We start from the raw sequence: 8458 nt of genomic DNA on the forward strand, positions 1-8458 counted from the left end.
CATCATGTGTCCTTTTTTTTTTCCTTTGTTGTAATGTCCAGGATTTGTTGGGTTTTTGTTTCTATTTGTTTTCCACTAAAAAAATATTTCAAAATACATGCTTCCTAGGAAGTTTTCAGCAAGAAAAAACTCATTCTGTAAGGTAACAAACCAAACAGAAATAGGGACAAGTTGTATTATTGGTTTGGAGTTGCATTTTACTTATAACTTCTCATAATTCTCTTATTTTAATTCTTTTTTTAATAACAGCCATTCAGAGTACACTTGAGGATGAGAAACAATTATTAGCATAGTTAAGATGTTATATGCTTTGATATGTTCTAGTGGGAAACTAAGTTTCTAACAGCTGTATTTATGTATATGAGCATTACAATATATTGTGTTAATATTCAAGGGGAAATAAAGAATATCCAAAGGACACAAGTAACAAACAATCCTCAGGCTGTTGATGAACACTACTGACGATAGCACCAAGAGAAAGCAGAGAAGTCAGCATGCCAAAAATGCTACAAGTGGGGACAGAATATAAGGCTACAGCAAATCTGAAGAACCCAGGGGTTTTCCCTTTTAAGGAAATATTTTTCTTACCATGAAACACACAATGTGTTCCTTCACAGCAGACCCCTGATCTTCTCCTTCACAGAAGATCTGCCTCTTCTTGCCAAACATACCAAGAATCTTACAAACGTGGTATGCTACTATGATGATCTCAGTTTGTGGCAATTTATCCTTTTGACATCTTCCTATTACATCAGCTTTAACAATGATGACAGGAATGGAGAGGTAAGCAGGCAACTGCCCACTGAATGGGCCAGGGCCCTGCATGGGCAGGGCAGAAGTTAAACCAGCTTCAGTGGATGAAAAATCCAAACCTACACCTCTAATGGACTCAGCTGTTAAAGTTTCCCCTTCTGCCTAGCAGGTTTTCTCTCTGGTTTGTTAGTAAGTATTGCAAACGCCTGCAGCTACCTTTCCTATGCCTGCAAGGCTTCTCCCCTCACCTTTACTGATCTGGAGACCTAAGCATGGTAGTAAAGCCATGCTTTAGACTCCTATTGATTAGAATGGCTAAGCGTGGTTTTGTGGTCAGGAACTAACCAATAAATGTTGAGGAGTTTGATTCCTCAAAACCGAGCTGGGGTACACTGCCTGACTTATGCTAATGGCAACTTTTTTTCATTACTGGTGACTCTGAATTCTGAGGGCTGACGCCACGTCTCTCTTTACAGCCCACTTTAACGAAGTGCTAAAAGGCCAGCATAACACTATTCATATTCAAGAACTTTTCTGAAATTAACTGTAGCTACAAAAACCTCCAGCATGCTATACAGTAGTGGCTGTGTATTTGTGCTTTGAAACCGAATTTATCCAATCAGTTATGTTAGTGTATTCTATCTTCAAATGTGTTATAGTAGAGAGCAATTTGACCCAAACATGCATATTTATGTTCATATAACTGTGTATTTATTTTCCAAATAAATTGAAGTGGACGATGGCAATAATTAGACTACTTTTTCCAGTCTCCCATACCTCAAATTAGCTTTTGCATACCCAAAAGTTCTTTTCAGCTCAGCCTTACTTTATGCTTCCTACTGAAATATTTCAATTGAAAAAGGACTTTCTGACCCATTCTCACTTCCTGTTAGAAGGCCTGGATAATGACAGCAGTATTTTAGCAAGTTGTCAACCTGCCCAGATGGTGAATATCCAAGAATGCTGAATGAGCTTCAGAATAAACAGGCTGATCTGCTAAGAATACACAGTCCTTCATTAAAAACCATTTATGTGCAAAAGAACAGAAAGTAACAAATAGTGTGTCTATTTTTATAAAACATTGCAGAGTAATCAGCAGTTTCAGACCCATAAGATACTCATTTATATCTGGTCAAATATCAGAAATGATAATTGAAAATGGAAGTGTAAAATTTCAAGAGAAAGTAGGTAACTGAGCAAGTAGGTAACAGGACAGACTAGTGAAGTTCAGGGTGCAGAAATGCAAAATATTATACACAGGAAAGAAACACTTGCAAGGTTTAAAATTAGCTCTAGAGAAGGACAACTTGACACGGTTGTGAGTAAATCAGCAAGACACTGATTTCAATATACAACTACAGGAGAAAGCAAATAATGTTACAAGATGTGCAGGACAGCAGGGAGAGCTCTTGTTGAGAGCAAGAACACGGCATTCAACAAAGACTCCTGCATGGACAACTTACATTAAAATTGCATTTCTCTATTTTAGTACTTAAAATAATTTCTAATTACTAGCGAAGAGGAGGTTCTTTGGACTTCTGTCAGAAGCATCTTGCTGGAGACATTTTGCTCAAGAGGACATCCAAGCAGCTAGATGATGAATGTGCTGCAGTGTGGCATTCCCTATTTTCAATCCTTTGAATCCTTCTCCATTGCTGAGAAATTAGCTCAGCTTTGCTGTTGAGTTTCACTAAGTGATACATATAAGATATACATATGAATTAGCCACCCAGAAACATTTACCATATCGAGAACACAAACACTGAAAAAATCTGGAAGATACCAGCAACATCTGTTTCAAGGGTGTTAACAATTAGAAAAGTCTAGCAAACTGTTTACAAACACTTGAAAATGTAGTTGCGCAATTTTGGCTGGCTTCAGCTATGAAAGTCCTGACAGACATAGACTCCCTGGGGAAGAACAGAACTCAGTTCTTTTATAAGCTTATTATTAAAAGTTTAATATTAGAGTTGCAGAAATACCAGTTGCAAAGTACCTTAGAATTAACCAGGTAGTAATATTGTCTTGTGAGGTAGTAATTTCTAAAATACAAGAACAGATTGCCAATTTTGGAAAAAAGCACACAAATAAAAGTAAAAACTAAACAAACCAAACAAACAACAAAAAAACCAAACCAAACTAAAACAAAGAACCCCAACCAAACAAAAAACCCACAAAGAAATTAACGACTCCAAATTTCACAATTTCCAAATAACTGTGAAATTGTAAAACCCTGTCCTGCTCCCTTTTGTCCTCCATATACATCAGTATAATGATCCTGCCCATTCAGGAAGAACACCAGTAAATCCATTGCTCCAGAGTGCAAAAACAGAAGAAGAAAAAACACAGAGCTGAAACAGAAACAATAGATGGTGATCAGGAAATCTGTTTAGCTTCGGAAGGTTTAATTGCACCTGTGAAAGTCTAAATTGTCTGATGTACAAAAAACTGCTTAAAAGAGAACTTAATGTTTACATTTGAATGCATCAGCTATCTGGATTATGAACTGCAAACACCAATAAAAATCCACTGCTTTTAAATAATCCATATGTGCTGGCATCAGTCCAGTCTTAAATCCTGTCTCAACCTTCTCCTGAGCACTATTTAAGATAACAATAACTCCTTCAAACTACATTCACTTAAAGGCTGAGACCAAGAAAAAATAACTGGCACAGTAGCCACTAGGAAAGCTCTGCCTTTCTACACAGGGTTCTGGAGTACATCAAACTGCAACAGCAGTACTACAATCATATTGTATTAACTTCAACCAAATAGGAAATAAGTATTTGTTCCAGAATTGCAAATAATTTCAGAATTTCTGCGGTTATAGTGAGAGCAGTGACACTATCAAAGGACCTAGGAATAAGAAAAAAGGAAGTTAATTTCAAGTATTTCACAGAAAATCCTAGTACTGGGCCGGTTGTGACTGCTGCCTACAAGTATGCATAAATGTAACTATGTAAAATCACAAAAGAATCAGTTAATTCAATGATGTGAACATTCAGCTATGGTACAGTGATATCACTATATACATACAACCAGAGCCCTGCCAAGCCATTAAACTGCAAAGTCCTTTTTTCCTGTCTGAAAGTACCTTGCAGCCTTCCTTGTGCCTGTGCAAGAAGCACTCAGCCCAGAAGCTGCCCTTGGAAGGAGCGAGCAAGACCTATGTGTGCCTCAACTGTGTCCATTTCCTTGAGTACAGCTTCAGACTGGAGGCACTCCTCCCAGACACAAGGCCAACTCAGCAGGGTCTTGAGGACTCCAGCTCCTGCATTTCGGAGCATTCCCAGTTTTGCTGGTATTTCAGAGGGAACAGTCAGCTTGTGTGTGTCATCAAAATCAAGCTCACTTAGCGTCCACTTGCTGGGGTGCCAGGAACAGATTGCAGAGATCAACACACTGCAAAAGCTTGGTCAGCCCATTCCTTAGGGGCTGCCACGCTGGCACTGTTAGCAGGATCTGAGCTAGATGAGGTTATGGGGATGTAAAAATAACCATTTGGAGTTAGACCAGGGTTCATGTGCTCCAGTGCCCTTCCTACTTGGCCAGAAGAGATGCTTAAAAAAAAAAGAGTATGAGAATTAATGTACAAAGATTTCCCAGTATCCCTCTATGCCTTCAGCAATGGAGGCAAAGAAACTGTGCTTCCTGCCTTAAGGAAGTATTCTTGTGGAGAGCTCAATGCCCAGAATCAAGACATCCTCCATGCATGGCAGCAGCAGGAGTTTCTACAGCAAGGAATGCTGCTCTGCATTTCAGCTCCTGGAGGTAATAAAGCAGCACTAACTTCACTTCAAAACCAATGAAAATAGGACAGACTCCACTTATATCTGTTGCTCTGACAAATGGAAAGAATTTGTAACCCATAAAAACAAGTTAGAGTTGCATTTCAGATCGCTCCACCTTTCAATGTACCAGTAGAAGCAAATCAAGAGGCTCAGACATTGTCCTAGCACGTTGCAACAAGATGAGAGGTGCACAGGCTGAGATCATGTTAGTGCTTTGTAAATATCGTATTTATAAAAATACAAATATATTCATATACAAATATATATATATGTATCATAGAATCCCAATACACTAATACTGATCCATCACATGTAACAAGGTTATGTATGTGATACGTAATTTTTGTTCTGGAGAAAAGTAGAATAATCTCTTTCACATAAGGCATACAAACAAATGCTTAATAATTCACAGGAATTATTAAGGAATAGGATTTTTTTCTACATTCATAGAAGACAGGAGTAAGGAGACCTGAAGAACAGCCTTCTTGACCTGACGAGCATCTCCAGGCAGGTATCTTACAGAACAGAAACTGTACTGTGAAGAACCAAGAAATTCAGTTAACTGAAATAGTTCCCTCCCTTTCCACAAAGATAAACTACAATCAGTCATTCCTATTGATGAGAAAACCCCAAAACCAAACAGTTAAGGTGACAGTAAAAAATATAATTGAACAAAATATTTTATTTAAGCAGCTACAAATGCCATTTTATAACAAAACAAAAAAAGTGTGAGCCATTTCTATTTTCCTGTACTCCATGGGAGCTCTAATACTCAATGACACTCAAGCTGTACTTCTGCTGTTTGATTTTTGTCCTGTATTGCCTGCCAGAAAAGAAATGTCTGGAAAATCACCATGAACATCACAGTTAAACAATTTTTTACTTGTCTTTTCTCTACACAGTGCTCACTGCTATGAAGAAGGAAGAAACTACTTCCCTTTGTTTACTACTAATTCTTTGAGTAATTTAGAAAATTTAGGTATTTCATTATTACATTATTTCTATTCTAGCAAGATGTGGAATCTTAACTGATACATGCTGTTCTTGAGTGGACACAAAATTATTAAAAAAAAAGGAGAAAGACTCAGATAGCTGTTTTATTAAAATATTAAAATAAAAGAGAGGGGGGCTGCTTTGCTTTTTTTTGTTTGTTCATTTTGTTTGTTTGTTTTTCCCAAGATACATTGGATTAACAGCCTTTTCAACATGCTTAAGGAGACCAAAAAAATTACATGATATTTTAAATTTAAGAATCATTAATTTAAGATTTGCATAAATTCTTCAGATGTTTATGTAAATTACAAGAAAGAAAACACTAAGCTTACAGTGTTCAGTGTACCTGGAAAATTATTTTTAATTCATCTTCCCATGAGTACTAGCTAGAGAGACTTGAATGCTCAGCAAATAGTAGTTAAGCCATGTGAAGATAAAAACAATGCTACATGACCTTTATGTGGCCAAAATCAGCTAAGTAGCACTTCTTTAACAGAGGATTGAAAGCACACTAACAAGTATGGAAGCAGAATTTTAATATTGTCCTACTTACTCATTATTTTTCAGAAGTAAAAAAAAGAAAAAAAATATTCATTCCAGAAACCACAGAATTTTTGTGTTACATTCATTTTATCTGAATGTACTTGTCTTGATACCTTCAGTCTTCTGAAGAGCAACTGCTAATAGAGCAATCTGGAAAAAAGCAGTTAAAAAAAAGTCCCAGGATCTCTCCATTACTCTCCCACTGTAATTTTAGGATTCCCTGTATTACAATGTTCTGGACTATTGCCTATTACTCTGGTACTATTCAGTAAAACCACCAACTCAGGAGGAAGAAGACTGTGATACACAGCCTGTGAACACACGCTTTGACACAAGATTAAACATTTGTACAACAGTTGTCTACATCCAAGGGGAAGCAGTTTATGGTGATGGTAAAGCTGAGTATCATTCACTGTCCACCTTAACAGGGAAGCTGAAGAATACAGAACTCTTCTAGTACAGAAGATAGATATAAAAAACATTAAGACATGCAATTGAATTTTGATGGAGCAGCAGCAGCTCAAACAGACCAGATCTTCACTGAGCTGTGAAACTACAATGGCTCATTCAGCCATTCAGTTCATAAACATTATTTTTTTAATTTATTCTTTTTTTACTGAGGATGACTGAACACTGGAGCACACTGACCAGGGAGATGGTGCTGCCTCCATCCTTGGAGATACTGAAAGCTGGGTTACAGGGACACAGTCCTGAACTCTAGCTGACCCTGCTTTGAGCAGTGGGGTTTGGCCCAGACAACCTTTCAAGGCACCAAATGTGCCCATTAGTATCAGCTATTCTATGACTCCTAAACCACTCTAGTTTGATCAGAAGTTTGAATGAATGACCAGGACAATGAAACTCCTTGGTGCTGCAATAATCATCTGTTTTATGGCACTCAGGTGCAGAGGTAAACGATTATTACAGTGCACTTAAGAGTTGGATCCATTTCAGAAGCTGATAAAGTAATTATCTTTTTTCTTTTTTGTTAAACCTTTTCAGAAGGAAAGGAACATTTGTTGCGTTACTTCCTTTGCACTAGCCTATATTAGTTTTAATGAATTTATAGCTAGACAACATAATTCCCAAATTAAGATCTTAAAAATGGTTTTACAGAATTAGCATTTTTACAGAATAAAAGCCATCAATATGGATTTATTTTCATTCAAATCTTCTACTATTTTATAACTTGAGCAGTACAAAACTGTGCTGACATAGCCATGTCAAGATCAAACTGAGATAGATGTCACCAGAGTGTTCAGGTGTAGAACCCAGAAATCCAGCCTTCTGTCTTTTCTGCCCAGGCTCTGCAGAGCCAGTGCTTACGGTAGGTCAGAAAAAGGAGTAGTTCAGTTCCAGGGCTCCCTGGGTTTATAATATTTAGTTCTCACTAAATCTCTGAAAGGCAGTGGTGTTTCAAAAAGCTTATTAGGATATCTCAGTTGTAGATGAAAGAAATTATGTGACAGTGGATAAAGTTCTTATAATCTCATAGAAAACTCTCATGGTTCTCCACATAACTCAGATAATCACTTTGTCATTTGGACCTGTTTCTGTTAAGAGTGTCTGAAAAGCCAGCGTGAGGAGCTGGAAACAGCACTTAAAGGCAGGGAGATGGAAACCAAATACCAAGGCTCCCTCAGTAGGCACTCAGACCCAGACCAGTGACTCCTTACAGCACTTTATTAAGTACCTGTCAGGTCTATGTCTCAGTCTGGAATGAAGCTCTGACAAAAACTGTATGCCTAAATTCTGGGTGAGGATGAGCAAAGTACCTAAGATAACTGTGTGGAGAGCTGGAGAAGGTGGAGAAGCTGTGTGGAGAAGCTGAAGAACCAGACAAATGCCTTTCTAGATGGTGTTGCAGTTTCATTTTCAATGGCCAAATTGCTCTTGTTCACTAAAGCTTATGAACTTTGGACTTATGAATCTTAGAAAATTTGAATCTATGCATCTTATGAACTTTGGACTAAGGGAAGATATTAAAGTCCTTATTCCTCTACTGTTGGTTGCAAGCTGATAATGTGCTGGAGAAGCAGCTAGTTCTGAGGCCAGTATTACACAGATGAGGCTTAATCTGTACTCAAAAGGCCTGCATAAAACATTGACCTGTCACATTTATGCAGCTACTTAATTTTCCAATCTAGGGCAGCATGACTGCAAATTGCATTTGTCTACTCGTTAGTTTGGGCAGCTGCAACTGCTCTGTCATTTTGGAAGTGCTCTCCTTAATCAGAGAAGAGGGTTGTATTTTACAAGCAGAACTTGCACGCTCTCAAGCTGAGACAAGCCTGGCAGTTTGACCAGGAGCAAACAGAACACTGTATGTATCTTGGCATAAACAAACACTGCCTTTGGATATTGCCTTTCGGAGCCAG

Source organism: Heliangelus exortis, chromosome 7, assembly GCF_036169615.1.
Source record: "Heliangelus exortis chromosome 7, bHelExo1.hap1, whole genome shotgun sequence".
Classification (NCBI taxonomy): domain Eukaryota; kingdom Metazoa; phylum Chordata; class Aves; order Apodiformes; family Trochilidae; genus Heliangelus; species Heliangelus exortis.